Genomic DNA, 16,600 nt, shown 5'->3' with positions numbered 1-16,600 from the left:
AATATGGTCCAGTTCATTCAGGTGCCGGGATGAGCCTTGATCAGTTGGGCAGAGGCAGTGTAGATGGAAAACCATAGGAGTACCTCGTGGGAGGGCAGCCAAAACAATCTCAGATTTATTGTCTGTCTGTCTTAGATACAGAGGTTACATGGTTGGATGCTTATCCGAAAAGTTCCTGCTATTGGTCGAGGAAAATAAAGTTGTGTCCAAGGAGAGAGAGAAGAATATAAAGATCTACCATGTAAAAAATGCAAGAGAATGGAGGTCTCAGAACTAGCCTAATACATGTTCAAATGCTAAGATTTGAGTTCAGACTCAATGTCATCACATTTTCACAGTCTTTTTTGAGAATGTATCTGCTCTGGTTTGAAGGAAGTCCTCAAGAGTAGACATGGTTTTACATTTGAATTCCCCAATGCTGAACGCTTCTAAGATTCAGATGGATAGGGGCATATTGTCTAGACCGTGCTTTTTCCAAACAAGGTTGGACCAGATCCTTGAGATCCCCTTCTAACCTGGTATTTATGGTTCTATGATTCTGTGATTTGCTAGCTGAATTGCACAAAAAGTTGATGTTCTCCATGCTGAAGACCTACATCCAGGTTGTCCTTGAGGTAAGCAATCTCTGTGAGAAAATATGTGTTCTTCACTCACAGAAGCAAACAATTATTCTACGTGAAACAGATGCATAAAATAAGCTAAGAAAGCACCCTCCTGTGAGTACAGCAGCCTGCTAGAATTCCTGCGTAAGCAGAGCTAGAAATCTATTACTTCATGGAGGATGGGGAAAAATTGCTTAATATCTTTATCCCAGTTGACAGGTTTGCTAACCTCTCTCCCTTTTGAACATTTTTCATGTAAATATTTTTAAACACTAAGTATACAGAAACAGTGTGGTAAAGGAGCAGGGAAATTTAAGAGGAGCATGTGAAACTGGCAATGCAGAAACTGAGACCTATCATAAAATACCAGCTCTGTGGCCTGCCTGATCTCCATCTGCTCTCCAGTGGGTTCCCGCACAGAAAGACTTCAAAGTTCCTCTGTCTACAAATAAATTTGATCTCCTCTGGGCTGCACACACATACTTCTCACATAATGACAACACACAGTCCATCTCAATGCATTTAGCCAGGAACCCTGACCCCTAAACATGACTAAGAGTGGGCTCATGTGTTGCAGACACGCACCTCAGTGGTGTCTCTGAGCACCAGCCCCATGGTGCCTATTGTGGTTGAACTCTGAAGGGCCCAGGTAGGGCTCAGAGTAACTGGCTTCATTTCAATGTAACACTGAGATGTAGTCATAAAATAGGAGTATGAGCTTTTTATTTGTTCTTGACTGCTCACTTCAGGCATTCACTGAGGGATAACCATCCTTATTCTTTCCACACATCCCAGAAGCTGATAGGCAGTTATTTATCCAGCCTTTTTCTCGTTGTTCCAAAAGACATTTTTTCCTGTGTTTCCAGATAAAGGTGAAACCATGTCCACTGAGAATTACAGATTACAGAAAGGTCAGGCTGCAGGAACACTCCCACCTGCATGCCCTGAATCCTATGCAAAGTATTTTCTAAATCTAAAGAGCAGGAGCAATGGTAAAGGCTCACTGTAATGGAAATTTTGGACATGTACTAAACCATTAGGTTTTAAGAGAATTTTAGGGGATGGGATTGGGGAAAAGCATCATTTGTGGGGAAATTATACCATAACTGGTAAAATCATTCTTGTCTCTTCCTTTGTGCTGAGGTCCAGCATTGCAGTGAGATCGACGCTGCAAGGGGCTGTGCCAGGAGGCTGCGATGTCTCCACTGTGCAAGGTCTCTGAGAACCAGCAAGAGGAGATTCCATCAGTGCTAGGGCAGGGGACAGATTGATGAAAATCATGTGAATTTTTGTGATATTTGCCATTTTCTCACAGATTGGGTTGTTGGATGATTCAGCTATATGTAAACCTCCACCTCCTCCCTGCTGTAACGTCGAATTACTTTCACTTCTCCTCTCTCCCTTCCTGAGCTGCGCATTTGGATGGAGGTTAGGTGACCTGGCATCCTTTATTCATGAAAGGAGCCCTGTAATATATGTACATTTGTTCTATGTTCGTGGGGTTAATTTAGTTTTTTGCAGAAAGCGCAGAGAAGCAGCCCTGAAGACAAAAATCCTACATTTTCCTTCCCAGGAAAAGACAGTGTTGTCCATGCCACAGTGGTTGTCCTGCAGGATTGTCTCCTGCCTCATCTTGAACAGCACTGGAAATTTCAGATGCTTGTTTAATCCTTGGCCTTACTAAGATCAGGATAACAATTCCAGCCCTCAGTTTACAGGTTCCCCCCACTCCTCTTAACTATAAATTTTGTTGGGAGAACCAAATTTTTCTCTGGGGAACCACAGAGAATCACTAGTTGATATCTGATGTTGTCCTGTTCTCACTGCCCAGCTGTAACTCATGGGCAGAAGACTTGCAGTACAATTTGTATTTCAGTACAAATTAAAAGGTTGTTTAAAAATTGGTTATCTATCCCTCTTATAGCAGGAACTGTCCTCAGTTTAATTGTGAACCTTAACACCACCAGAAAACTCCTGTTCATCCCACTTGAGCTATTATACAACTTTTCAGAGAGAAGCCATATTTGTCACTGGGGAATAATAAGTCTTATTTATAGAGTAACCCATGCATGAAATCCTCTGGGTAACTAACAAAATACAGTCTGGCTTTTAAAAAAATAAAAAGAAAAGTCTGAGAAAACATCTCCATGTAGTCCAATAAATGCCAAGAAGGGTGAAATAGTCTCCTAATGTTTTTAGACCAAACGTGGTCAGCAGTAAATGAGAGTCAAATGGATTTTTAACAGACATTTTCTGGAATTGCCTGGCTGTGCTCCTCCAAACAGTTGGTAGCTGTGTGGGATGATCAGAAAAAGAAGAGAGAATACAGCTGAAAAGGTGATGATGTCTTGACCTTCAGCTCATCAGAGCACCCCTTCTGTCTCTCAGAAGCTTTCATCTAAAGCTACTGAAAAAAATATAGAGAGGTGTCTCCACTGAACACCAAGTGACATTAATTTTAGCCTCAGATGTGCAAAATTAGGAGAAAAGACCTTCTGTTTAAAATATTTCCTAGTGAAGGCCTGAGGACCCATTCCAAGGGAGGAAATTTTGGGATGTCTCTTCAACTCATGTGAGCAGAGGGCAGTCTCCCTCCTCTGAAGGGGCTGAAGTCATGAGGGGATCTGAGGGTGGCGGTGCCACCCTTGGAGATCTGCTCATCCTCTATGTCAAGGGTGGGTGTCACTGAGCATTAAGCAGACACAACACTAGCAAAAAAAGTGTGAAAAAGGACAATAATATCCTTTTTACCCCTAGCTAGAATATGTGTGAAGATATTCCAGCGAAGAGACTGGGGACCAGAGCAAGGGTTGGACAAGGTTCTCATCCATACTTACTTTTTAAGGAGAATAAGAGCAAACTCAGAATGCTATTGAAAACCAGATGATAATTTATGCAGGTACAATATATCTTTTAGTATCTTCCTTCCAACTACATTTCCTGCATGTTGCAGCTTTTATTTTAATTATTGCATTCCAAATGACTTGCCTTTCAGTCAGCAAGACTGAAAGATCTTGAAAGACCCCAGAAGTAATTTATGAGCAATTATCTGATTTTCATTTTTAGCAGTCTGTACTGTTCCAATTTCTGTCACCTTGGAATATTCTTCGCCACAGTCTAGATAATTTAACTAATAGGAGGGACACCCATTTAAAAGGGGGCTTTCTAATGACAGGCCCTGCTGAGCCTGCTGACACTGGTGCGGGTAGTTGGAATTATTATGGTGATTCTCAGCATTTTCATTCATCTCTTCTGCATTCTCTGGGGTTTGTGAGCCGAAACTTGCCAGGCAAGGTCTTAGCAAAGCAACAATTTTTATTCTCTTTCCTTAGGGTCTTTTTTCCTATTGTGAGAGTCTATTAAATAAGTTAAAAGTAGTTCACAAAACCACAAATGAAGATGGTGACAACAAGCTGAAGGTATATATATAAGGAGAACAATGACTGTCTGCTGGAGCAGTGAATTCCCCCTCTCCCATACCCTCCACCTGAACATCTGGGTCCAGCAGGGAAAGGCGGGGCAGCTTTTGTATGAGAGGCACTGCTTGCTCAGGGTGATGGGTTTGCTGAGGATTGCTCTGCTGGTTCCACAGGGAGGTGATGGCCAACAGCAGGTCACTCCAGAGATTTCCCATGGCCACTTGTGGGGCTTTTTGACGTAGTCTGACAGCAACCATGCTTACCCCTGGGCTCCTCCTACGCAGGGGAGGGTGGTGGAGTTGCATTTTCTGGGAAGAAGAATGAAACACGTGCAAAGAACCCTGTGAGGACCTGTCAGCTGTGAGTCTCCCAGCCCGCAGGACATGGTGCAGAGCCTTCCCCTCTGATTGCCCAGGCACAGCTGAGGTGTCCTCCAACATGAGTTGGAGAGTGGGACATGACAGACTGCTGCTGTGGGTCTGCACAATCAGTGCACTGTCCATTTCCCTTCTCTCTCTGTCCGCTAAGCATCCACTAAATGCAGAAAACTGTCCAGTTTGTCACAGAGTTCTACCATAGAGGTGGTAGAACCCAAATATCTCTTGTCAGCATGTTACCAGCTGGGGAGAGGGTACCTACACCTCTTGCAAACCAATTTAGCCCCAGAGCAGAGATGCTCTGGTAAAATGAACATTTCCTCACTCTGGTCACTAGCAGAAATCATCTGTTTTCATCCCTCTTGGGTCCACTTTGCCTGTTGAGACTGCTGGTGATTCAGAAGACAAGAAAATCCCACTTTTTACCTTTACAGCATCGACTGCAGGAGGTCTCATTTTTGTGTAGAGCATTTGGGAGCTACCACAATCCAAATCTAAACATCATTTTTGTGTTTATCTTGTCTTCCCTTTGATCTTTCCCACATTCTCATTCCTGATAATTCATCTACCCTAGAAACAAATATTTATTGCAGCAATGCTCTTCCATAAATAGCAATTGTATACTTTTAATCAGAACAACTTTTAAATTTTTTTTTTTTTAAAGTGTGTATCTGGGAGCTAAAGGGAAGGAAATCACAAGTGTTTAGAAAGGCACAGGATGTGGGCATGTGCATGTCTCCCATGTCTGCACTACAGTGTGCAGAGCTGAACACAAATATGACTGCTGTTCTCGGCAAACATCAGAGTCTTTAGACATTTAAACATTCAGCATGCAGAGAAAGAAAAGGCATGGCAGCTACCAGCTAGCTGGGAGGTTTTGTTTTATTTCTCTGTCTGTTCCTCTTGAATGCACATAGAGGGGATGGCTCAGAGGATTCAAACTTCCCTGCTTGCTTGTAGAGAAAAAGAATCATTCCTGCTTTGGGAACCCAACTTCTCTACCCAAGTGGGAAGTCACAGATACAGCACATCAGTAGGTGAGAAAAATGCTTCCCTTGCCCCCACCCTGGCACATCAGAAGTGAAACCTAGGTCAAATCTTTTCATGTGTTGCTCATAGTTTCTTTAAAATAGTGTTTCCACTGATGCACACCAACGTGATGAACATTTTTTCATGTATTATTAATGTGTTTCTTTGTACCACGTTCCAAAAAAAAAAAAAAAAAGTTTTGATTTATTCCACACCTTAAACTCAATGTGATAAACTAGTGAGATGGCAGCGGGCTGTCTCTTTCTTTCTCCAAGATTTGAAAACTGAACTTAAAAGTCTGGAATTATACTCAGATGCATTCCACTCTTGTAATATTAACATTTTTTTTATTACCTGAACTATTTTCCCTGTCTCCCTTGACTCCCACAGCAGGGACTCTCGTATTATTTCCTGCAGTGTTCCACCCCCACTTTCAGAGACCTGGATTTGAGGAGCTGCCCTACCGTTTATCAAAGCCTTTCCCTTGGTCATCAGAGAGAGTCTTGTCTGGTTTGGGCTCTATGAAATTGTCTGCTTCTACTTTTTTCCTTGCTTTTTCTTCCTCTTCTTTGTATCGAGTTATCTGTTCACAGCTGAGTAATCTCAGTAGAACTGCGGGGATGGAGATCTTCTTGCCTCGCGTCAAAGATACAGAACCTTTTTCAGCTGAGCCAGGGATTGGCAATACGGACAGGTATTTATAAGTGCTCACACAAAGTAGGGATGAGGTGTCCTCTGTGGCAATTCCTGTGCAATATTGTATTGATCATATATACCTCTGACCTCCTTTTCTGCCCTCTAACCGTACAGTTCACCTCCACCAAGACTAACTACTTTCAGCCTTCTTTACTGCTCGGTGCTTCTCAAGCAACAACCACCTTTCTGGGAAAAACAAAAGAAAAGAAAAGAAAACCCAAACAACACACACACAAATCAGAAACTAAAAGGAGAGTCTTTGTTTCTTCTCTTCAAGATGTAGGATTTTCTCCCGAAACAGAGTTGTAAAATATAAAATATCCATTCTTAGATGAGCTGACATGTTTAAAGCTCAATAGGTTGTAAACCACACTAAATCATTACTATATTTATTCTGCAGAGATCTGGGAAGCATTTGTTTGAGGAAAGAGGAAAAAATAATTTTTAAGATAGAGGTAGGTTGTGAGACAATACATTTTAAATTGTCAGTGGTGATGTGCAGAGAAAAATCACAGATCATTTCTCAGTGAAACCACTGCTACCAAATTTGTAGATGGACTTTATCGTCAGTAAATATTTTAAGGATATGGTATTAGTTTACGTGATCCAACTGCAGAGTGGTGTGATATGACTCTAAGCAAATGTTTTGGCTGGACTTGCTTGGGGGTTAAATTCTTCATGAGCTTTCAGCTGTCCTGTTGGTGCTCTTTTTCTCGCAGTGTAAAGCCTCTATCCTGCCTGTGCTTTACTTCTGAAGCTCTTCAAAAACATTTCTCCCTGCAAGCCTTTCTGTTGTGCAGTGAGTTCACACAGGTAGAAATTGTCGGTTGTTCCTAATCTCTGTCCATTTGTGTGACAGTCCTCTGAGCAGCAGCTTTTCAGAATAGAAATGAGTCTCTCCTTCCTGAGAGTTTGGAAATCATGTAGCCCAAATCAGCATCTGCAATAAAGATGCTGACACCAGTCTTGCAGATGGCTATTATTTATTTATGTTCTTATAACAGAGTAATGGAGGTCTCTCACCTAATATTAATAGAAATATCTTTTTGCAGCAACTATATATATATATATATATATGAGTTCAGATAATGGGGACATCATAAACTACATAATCAGTTCCATGAACATTTGCTTGAGCTGAAGTCTAAATCTACTATCTGTGTATTTCTTTTTTAGTTATTTGAGGAAAAAAATATCCCCCCCCCCAAAAAAAAAAAAAAAAACACATCATTGCCACATTTTCCTTTAAAAAAAAAGCAGCAAAAGAGAAAAGACCCCTAGCCTGGGCACTTGTGGAGAAGCTAATCACTTTCTGTGGCTGCTCTGGCTGACTACTGTAATCACATAACATTGATGTTTGCTTGAGATCCTGAGATACATGCAGAAAGCAAATTTTGAATGCTAAAGAGAATGTAAGGAAACAAAATCTCATTCTAAGAGTAACACTCGACAGTCTGCTAATCAGGCAGTGAAAAGGAAAGCCACACGAGTAGATACACCAAACCAAGATTTACCAGCCTTGCTTAATGCACCCTTACCAGAGATTTGCAGGAGACTGTTTTGCTAATGGTTACAGAACACAAAAGCTGTAAGTTATGAATGCACATTTTGTAAACAGATAAAGTGGGCAAATCTACAGAAAAAATTATACATACTTTTCCCCCAATTCTTTAGCCTGCCAACATAACTCTGCCCATACTGTGCTGAAAAAAGGGTTTTCACAGATTTGTGATGTTAACTGTTGAATCTATATTTATGAGTTGCCATGATGTTTCTGTAATAATAAGATTATAATGTCCTTTTTACTTAGTATGAGGCACTAAGGCAATCAACGCACAAAACTCGCCTGCCTGTAACAATAGCTGGTTCATTAGGCAGGGATTGGGTAAAGACTGGGGTGAACATTAAGGAGTATGCATATATTTTTAGAAGGTACTCTATATTCTGTCCAAATCCATCATGAGAAAGGGGAATAAAATTCTCATTGGCAAAGAATCCTTCCCAGAATGGAACCATTCAAACATTTTATACCTTTCCTTTCTAGTCCAGCACCCTAAGGTTCTGGTGAAAAAACTTGAAAAGCACAAAGAAGGGTTTTTGGTGAAACTGGTCCCCCATTTTGAGTGTTGTCCCCTGTGTGGTTCTGCCAAAAGCTGTACCCACATAATGTTTTGTCTTGTTCCCATTTTTGTCAATTATCTCATGAGAACCTCAAGTTGGGCTCTTTCAAAAGCCTCATACTGTCTTCAAACACACCTTGCTCGTGTTGAATTCTACTCTGTCCTTTGTATCCCTTTTTCTTTCAAGTGAGACTGGGATAGATGGGGAGGCAGTCCTTGATGTGACAGGCAGAACCTGGACTTTTCACACTTTTGAGGATCCCCAGTTTTGTTGACACCCAGATCCTTTGGTGGTCATTGAGTATATGGTCAAAGAGGGCAACTTTAACACTCAAATCACACCTGGTCACTGTGAGGAATGGTTGCTCACTGATGGCATGGTGCTGAACGTGTCATTTTGACCAGGACAGACTGTGAACATACTCAGTTCTTAAACTTTGTTTAATCAGATTGGAAGTCTGCTTGCTCAACCAAAGAGCTTGCAACAGCATGTGAAAGGGACAGCTAGGGAAAATGCCATCATTAGGAGTATTTCCATAGTGTCTATGCCTCTCCATCAGCAGGCAGACATCCCAAAGCAATGCACATAGCATTTTCAAATTAGTATAAAGTGTATATGAGTGGCCTTTGTAAGCTTGCTGTATATTCAGGGAAAGCTCAAGCTGAGGCTCTGACCTGAATTTGGAATTCAGTGGTCCTTTCAGTTAAGTAAAAGCTCATTTTTCATGACAAGAATGCATTTATTAAGTGAACCAAAAACCCCACAAGTAGACAGTTTTAGGATTTCAAAGTGCCTTCATACAGGTTCTAGGAAACAACTTGCAAAACATGCAGGAATTTATACAGAGATGTTTAATAAATCAAAGAGACACTTACAACAATGAACATCACTCAGTTTAGGTGATTAGTTCTTTACAGTCATTAGGATTGGAGACCAGAGTGTGTGGACTAGTCTCTTTTTATAGATGATTGATGGGATGAGAGAGATCAGAAACAATATTGTAGACAACAGATGAACAGAGAATATTAAAAAAGCAATGGGGGGAGGATTGAAGCCCTGCTGAAAGATTAAAGAATAGAAAGAAGTACAAATGAGCAAATCAATTATTGTGTGAAGATTTCTAGGATGTTGTTTAATTCATATTGGCCTGTTCTATATTTAGTTTCCTCACAGTTTCTTTTTTTATTGATGTTTCTTTTAGTTCCCTCTCTGGAATCTGATTCTAAGATGCATCATTGAATGATCCTTTGAGGGGAAATGTTACAAAATGAGACCCAATCTACCAAACATTTTCTGACATGAGCCGTCTTGCCTTAACTAAGCAAAATTCAATTATGTGGTTTCAGAGTAGAGAAATCACTCAAAGAAGCAAAAAGTTTGCAAATATGGGGCATGGAGCAGGTACATCTGCTTGAGGAGGGAAGGGCAGAGAAGGAAAGGGAAGGGGTAATTTCAGATATGCTTTTTCCTTCCCCTGAAATTTATTTGAGCTCCAAATATATGGGGCAGGTTGCTGGAAGGACAGACCCAAAGATGTACAGAGCAAAGTGGATTTATGTGTAGGGTCTGTCTGTCATACTCCTTGCTGGATGCAATGTTAGGAGCTGGGCAGCTCTCCCATGGGAACATCTCCTTCAGAAGCAGTTTCAGGGGCCAGGACAAATGGTTTTTCTGGTTCATCCTCCTCCCTGGAGTCTTCTCTTCCAAAGCATCCTGTACATGATGAGAAAGCTCCTTTCCTCAAGGTGGTTTTTGCTTCAGTTGTTTTGAGTCCCACTGAGTTAGGTGCACAAGAGAGAGCACTAGCTTAGGCAAGGACAATACATGACAGGTTTCGTCAGGGAGCTGGAGATGTGAACTGAGGGCCTCCACTGAGCCCTTGCTGGAGCTGGTCCCAGCAAAAAAGGCAGCTCAGGGTCTGCATGTGGAGAGCAGCAAGAGGAGGAGCACAGAGGAGAGGGACTGAGATGCAGAGCTGTGGCTGGATGGGGAGAGCTGTGAACAGAGGGTGTTAGGGGAGAGGAGAAGAGAGGAGAGAAAGTCTCAGAATGTGTGTCAGAGAGGAGAAACCTTTGTGCTACTGCCAGGCACCATGGTAAAGTGAAAAGAGGAAATAAATACATACTTAAAAAATCATGTACTCCAAGAACAGACCACAGACTTTAGAACAGTGTAACTGTATTGCTTTGCTAACATCAGGATGTCACTACTGAGCCAAGATTAGGCTGTTCAGAAATCAGTTCTACTTTGAAGCACATTTGCATTAAGTTTAACAATAAATTATTCAGTTTTGCAATGCCTAGCTTAGGAAATATCTCTGTAATAATAACATCTCTGTAATTACTTTTAATGTAAACACTGGCATATGCTGCCACCCATACCAGCACCTCCACATTGAAAATTTGCAGTGAAAGCTTGGGGGTCTGTCTAAATTTACTGCATGAAAAGTGCTGCTTTACACATAAAATATCAAGTCTTTCCCAAAAAGTTCTTTTTAACAGCTGAAAGGATTCACTGATATCCTTTTAATGAAGCATTTCACAGGAGGCATAGTGACTCTTACCTCTTTCCTTCTTTTTGGGAGATTATGATGCATCACAGAAAGATTGTCAACAAGGATGTTTGTGTTACTACCAAGGGTTAGGAGAGAAGGAACTAGACTACTGCTACCATGAAACATTATGATGAGAGGCTCATATAAAAGTTTCTCAACCTTAAAAATACTTAATTTTTGGTTTAGGACTCTAAAGCAAGAAAAGGACACTGACTTTCCGTTGAGCTGATACAGCTGTTGGCTGTTAACAGGGGAAGCCTCAGTGAACACTGTCTGCATTTCCCTTTTGAACCCCAGTTTCTGATTTTTCACTGTGCTGGGTCTGCCCATTCCTAGTCTGTCCCTCTGGAGACTGTGCTGGTGACGTGGGCACAGAAACCCGCTGGGCTGGAAGTATCTTTCTCCCATCACTTTCACTGGGCTTGGCTCTTGGTATCTTTGTATCTCAGCGTATCTTTAAAGCCTGCAAGGTTTGATTGCAATGAGAAGAACAGAAAGTGGAGAGTGGAAAAGTGAAAAGAGATGCTTAGTCAAAAAGGGCCAGTTAAAGAGGATCAGAGGGAAGCAGGTAAACAGTGCTGAATGCAGTGAACAAGGGGGAGGAACAGTGGTTGAGGCTTTCAAAGGAAGGCAAGGGGGAATGCAGTTGGAATAGGACAAAAAATCCCTTAGGATCTGCTCACAATTCCAGTGACTAATTTAAAATCTATTAGTTCTGCAGTTATCAATCTCGAGCTCAGATTTGGTACTGTTGCTCAAGAGACAACTTTCTTATCCCAGACAGTCTTATAAAAACCATAATCAATTTTACTTGTGGTTGCCACTGACACATGGAGAGAAGTGTAAACAGTGCTGTTCTGCTTCTGTTACAAGTTTCAGAAACTTAAATTAAGAAAAATACTTCTTTGACTCCAACTATGTGAAAAATGAGCTTGAATACTGGATCAGTGTCCATAGAAAAATAGCTTTACAGAAACAAAATCCAGGTCATGGTATAGATCTGAGATGATGGAACAAAAAGAGGAATTCTAACCTGGGAAAGCTGGGCTTGAAATGTAATCAACCTCTTCATGCTCAACTAAATTGACCCTGCTCATCACACCAGGCCAGCCAAGTTAAACACAAAGCCAAGCTAAACATGACATAAGTACTAGAGTTGTTATACATGTCATCACATCCATGTATGAGAACAAGGAGCTAAGGCAGGCTCTACAACAGTGTGCATCCTTTTGGCTGGCCCTTCAGATGAGGAACTTTGTCAGTGTTTAGTGATGACCATTAGAAAATAAATGAAAATTTAAAATCTAACGTATATTCCTATTCAGAGTGATGCATAGGGAAAACTAAACACTTGAAGAGAATAAAATATTTTTATAGTTCTTACTCAAGTAAGATTTGTTGGCTCTATCAGAAGGGCAGAGCTGCACTCATAAGACTTACATGTCATTGCACCTGAAGTTATTTGTCTATGTTACTTCAGTCATTAAGACAACTCATTAAACAGTATACTAAATTATTCTGCCAAAGAATTCCCAGATATTTAGTGTATGTATTCCTGTATGACCTCCTGTTGGATTCCTTTCTTGAAAACAAATCATGTCCCAATGAAAAATGTGCGCCTCTTCTTTAAAGTAACAACACTACAGTGAAGGGGGGGGGGGGGATAATTAAAAAACGGCACTAATTGGTATATTTGGAGGCATGCCTTGGGTTTTGGTGTGGAGTCTTTTTGTTGTTTTTTGTTTATTTGATTGGTTGATTTGGTTTGAGAGGTGTTTTGTTTTGTTTTGGGGGGTTGTATGTCTCTAATTTATGCTTGCCTCTAAATGCATACAAAATAGCATGGAGGTCATACTTCATTGTGGCTTTTCTTGTACGAGTTTGCTTGGATTAATGTTCTGCTCTTCACTTTGTCTGCAGAATGACCAATGCAGCCTGTGGAGGAGACGTTTGGTAACCGGAGCAGAGAGACTATGTTAGCTCTACCTTTGCAGTCTAAAAATATCTCTGTTTTAGGATGGTTGGACAGAATGTGACCCTTGGGATTTATAGCCTAGGCAGGTTAAGTGAGAGCTGTGCACATTAAATTTAGACTTTGAGGTAGGCCATCGCATATTTCCTAAAATGATGTTACCCTACGGTCAGATTTTGTTTGTTTTTAATACTCTGTAAATTTACTACAGGGGCTTTGATGCATGTTTTTCAGCTTGAAAGCAAAACTGTCTTCCTTCATCCACCATTTTACAATTTTAATGCTTTTAGCAGGCAGCTCCAAGACACAGAAATGGGCTCAGAAAGGAGCACAGCTAACAAGAGTATCTGGAGCTGTTATAGGAAAGATTTAAAAGAACACCCAAGAGGCCGAAGAGGACAGAAAACCTTTTGGCCAGGCATACATCAGTCTTTGAGGACACAGACAAAGCTCAAAACCCTTCTTCAAGGGCTTGGTGGTGTTTATGTACCGTTCAGAGGGGGAAGAGTTTGGTACCAAATCAGTGTCAGAGAAAGAGAATTTGCTGGTCCTGGTGTGGGATTGCCTCTCTAACTGGCTGAGCCTCTTGCACTGGCTTTGAGCTTGCATAAAGCCTTTGATAGCTACTTCTGTGTTAAAGCAGCGTGGGTGAGGGAAGAGCCCTCTTGCATGTCCAACAGAACTTTCTGCTGCCTGCACTTATTCTGTTTTTTGTTTGTTTGCTTGTCTTTAAATTTTTTACTGTGCTTTTGATCTGAGCCCAGGAATTGAAACCATTACTGGGAATGCGCAGCTAGAGAGAATTACGAAACAAAATGCAACCACAACACTTTAAATGTTGATTTAAGTGATGTCAAGACCTCATGCTGCCTTTCTGCACCAAGATGAATTTCACATAGTGAATACCCCTCCTCCCCTTTCCAGATTTTATATTAAAAGTCAGTTCCCTATGCTCTCACTCAACTCTGGTCCTTATGTATAAAGAGGAATAATAGGGCTTCTGCTTTCTCATTTTCATTTGAGAAGGGCTTGTATTTAATGGAAGTGGAGAGAACACTAAAAAGGAAGCACAGATGTATAGGGCTTTTGAGTTACTAGGTTAATTAAGGAAAACCACAGAATAGTAGCAGTGGAAAAGAGCAAAGTCAAAGCATCCATGCATATTCCATGGCATTGCTGTTGCCTCTGAAGAAAGATGCACTTACCTTTGTAAAACTTGGCTTATACCAGTAAGTCTTTCTAAATCTTCTGCCTTTATTAAAGTCACATAGTAGATGTTTTTATTTTGCATTTATCCTAGAAATTTTCTCTCTTCACTCACAGCTGTGGTGATTTGTTTATTCTAGTGTTGATAACTAGATCTGCAGTTAGCGTGTCTAACAGCACAATAATCCACACACACCAGACACATGTAGGTACATCCAGCACAGAATATTCATTTGTGTTGGAGGATGGAGAAGAGTTGTCAGCCAGAAAGGGTTTAATTCAAGTGTTTTGTACAGTGGCAGAATAATATCCAAGGGAAATATTTTTCTGTGGAAATTCTCATTTTAGAGAAAAAAAAAAATGACAAAGTAGTTTTTCTGCTGTTTATTCTGGCAACCAAAGCTGCTCAAGCATTATAAAGTATAATACTTAGTAGTAATTCCAAATAAATCATTTGATACTACAATCCTTTTAGGTTATTCTTTTCCTTCTTTTATACTAGACATCACAGCCAAGACAGGGCATCTCTTCTGCCTGGAGCTGCTCATTAATATCGGAAAGAATACTGAGACAGAAGAGTTTATTATCTAAACAGACAGCACATAGTGAAAGAAGTTACTACCCACACTCTTCTGAAGGGAATGAAGGAATATTAAGAGTAAATGACTTATTGAAGGCAGTATCGATGGCACAAAACCCTTGGTCCACCACAGTTCTGATCCAGTACTTAAAACATTTTTTTTCATCTATTTATTCTCAATATAAAAGGATTGGATGGTTCATACCTATTTTTTTCTCTGCATTTATTGTTTGAAGACACTTAAACTGTCACAGAGAAGTTCTTCATGTCTGATGTACAAGCCGTGATCACCATGATGGGCTTGGAGATGAAGGGAAAGAGCCCATTACCAAAAAAAAGAACATCTCCATCCAACTCCTGCACCAATATTGAAGCCTTTTGCCATGCATAGCAAGATACTTTATGCATTCCCTTGCTCTGAAAGGATTGACCATGTCCTGATGGACACAGAAAGCAAGATGATATATATGAGCTCACAATTTTGAAGTATTAAAATGGCTCCAAAACTTCTTTTCAGTTCCTGGAAGCTCCGTGCTGAAAAAATATTTCCATACATAGGAAAGTGAAAGAAGGACTTTCACCTGTTTGGACTTCTTGTTTGAACTTTGGTCCATCTCCTAAAATCAGCAGAAGTTGCAGAGAGGTTTGCCTTTCCATTGGGTCTGACATGGGGGCCACTTTGCCACAAACAGAGGGCAGAATGAAATGGATCCATCTGACATTCTCACTGGTCAAAATCCTCGTGGGAACAAAGAGAGACCAGCAACCTTGTTGCTTACATCTTAATTGTGTAGAATTATGTGGCACAAAAAGATATGAGTGTTGCGTTAACTCTCTGTACACAGTGAGATTTCACCTAGCAGCTTGAGAAGGTCAATTAAGTATTAAATAGCACCCAGGATAACAGGGTAAGATCACTATGTGCCATGTAACATTTTTTTACATATCATGAGCTGTGCACAAGGGCATATCTAAATAAAATGCATAGGAAATAGCATCACACAAATATGATCTACATTTTTTCATGATCAAAGAGGCTGAGAGAAAAAATAATTAAAAAGTAAAAGCCTTATGCAATGAGATTTAAAAGAAAACTTTGGAGGCTGACAAGACGCATCTGGCACAACTTCAAAGTCCATCAAAGTACATATAATCAATGTTTGTCAATAGCAGTTTTGCATCCTTTAATTTATCTTTCATGGATATAAAGCATGATGTTATTAGGATCCAGTCCATACCTTAATTCTGTTTGAGATTTGATGAATCAGGGCTCTATTAAAATTCAGTGCAAATCAGCTTACTCAAGGACACATTACATAAAGTCGTGCGTTATCTAACTCCTTTTATCTTGCTGTCTTTCTAACTAGTTAAAGAATATGGAATCTCATAAACCTGAATGTGTTGGCTGGCCACCAACACAATAAATCTCCAACACATATTGCTTGTAGGCACCTGCTTAAGGTATGCACATGTGGCGTAATCAGCAAACCTTAATTCTTTGTGTATAATTTTTGATGTATGAAATCGCCTTTAGGATTGTTCATGCTTCACAGTAAGGAATCATCAGAAACAAGGTTCTCTGGCACCAGAATTTCAGCACTTGTCACAGAGCCTGTAATCAAGTGCTCACAACAGATCTTTTTCAACAGAAAAATCACATTCTGGATGGGAAACGATGAAGCCCTTGGGATTTCACTGTTTTCTTCCTCATATTCCAACATGTGGACACCCCTCCCATCGGTTGTATTTGCTGTACTATATTCAGGTCCTTTTGAGTGGACAGGCATATTCACTTTTCCCCTGGTGCAGAGTAATGTGCTCAGCATTATCCTTTTTACCTGTTTTATCACAACAAAGAAAACATTGATAGGTAACTCCTAGTGAATTTGGGCTGTGATGTAAAAACACTATTTCTTTCACTTCCTTTTTAGGCTCTAAACTGTTGGGGAGAAAGAACTGTCATTTCATTTGTTTTCATAACACATAGCACAAACAATATCTGCTCAGCAAAAGTTTTTCAGCATTTCCGCAATAGTGGATTGTT

The sequence above is a fragment of the Myiozetetes cayanensis genome, unplaced genomic scaffold, assembly GCF_022539395.1.
Source record: "Myiozetetes cayanensis isolate MyiCay16 unplaced genomic scaffold, myiCay2020 scf10, whole genome shotgun sequence".
Taxonomy (NCBI): Eukaryota; Metazoa; Chordata; class Aves; order Passeriformes; family Tyrannidae; genus Myiozetetes; species Myiozetetes cayanensis.
The sequence above is the reverse complement of the archived record's forward strand: the minus strand, read 5'-3'. Positions refer to the sequence as shown.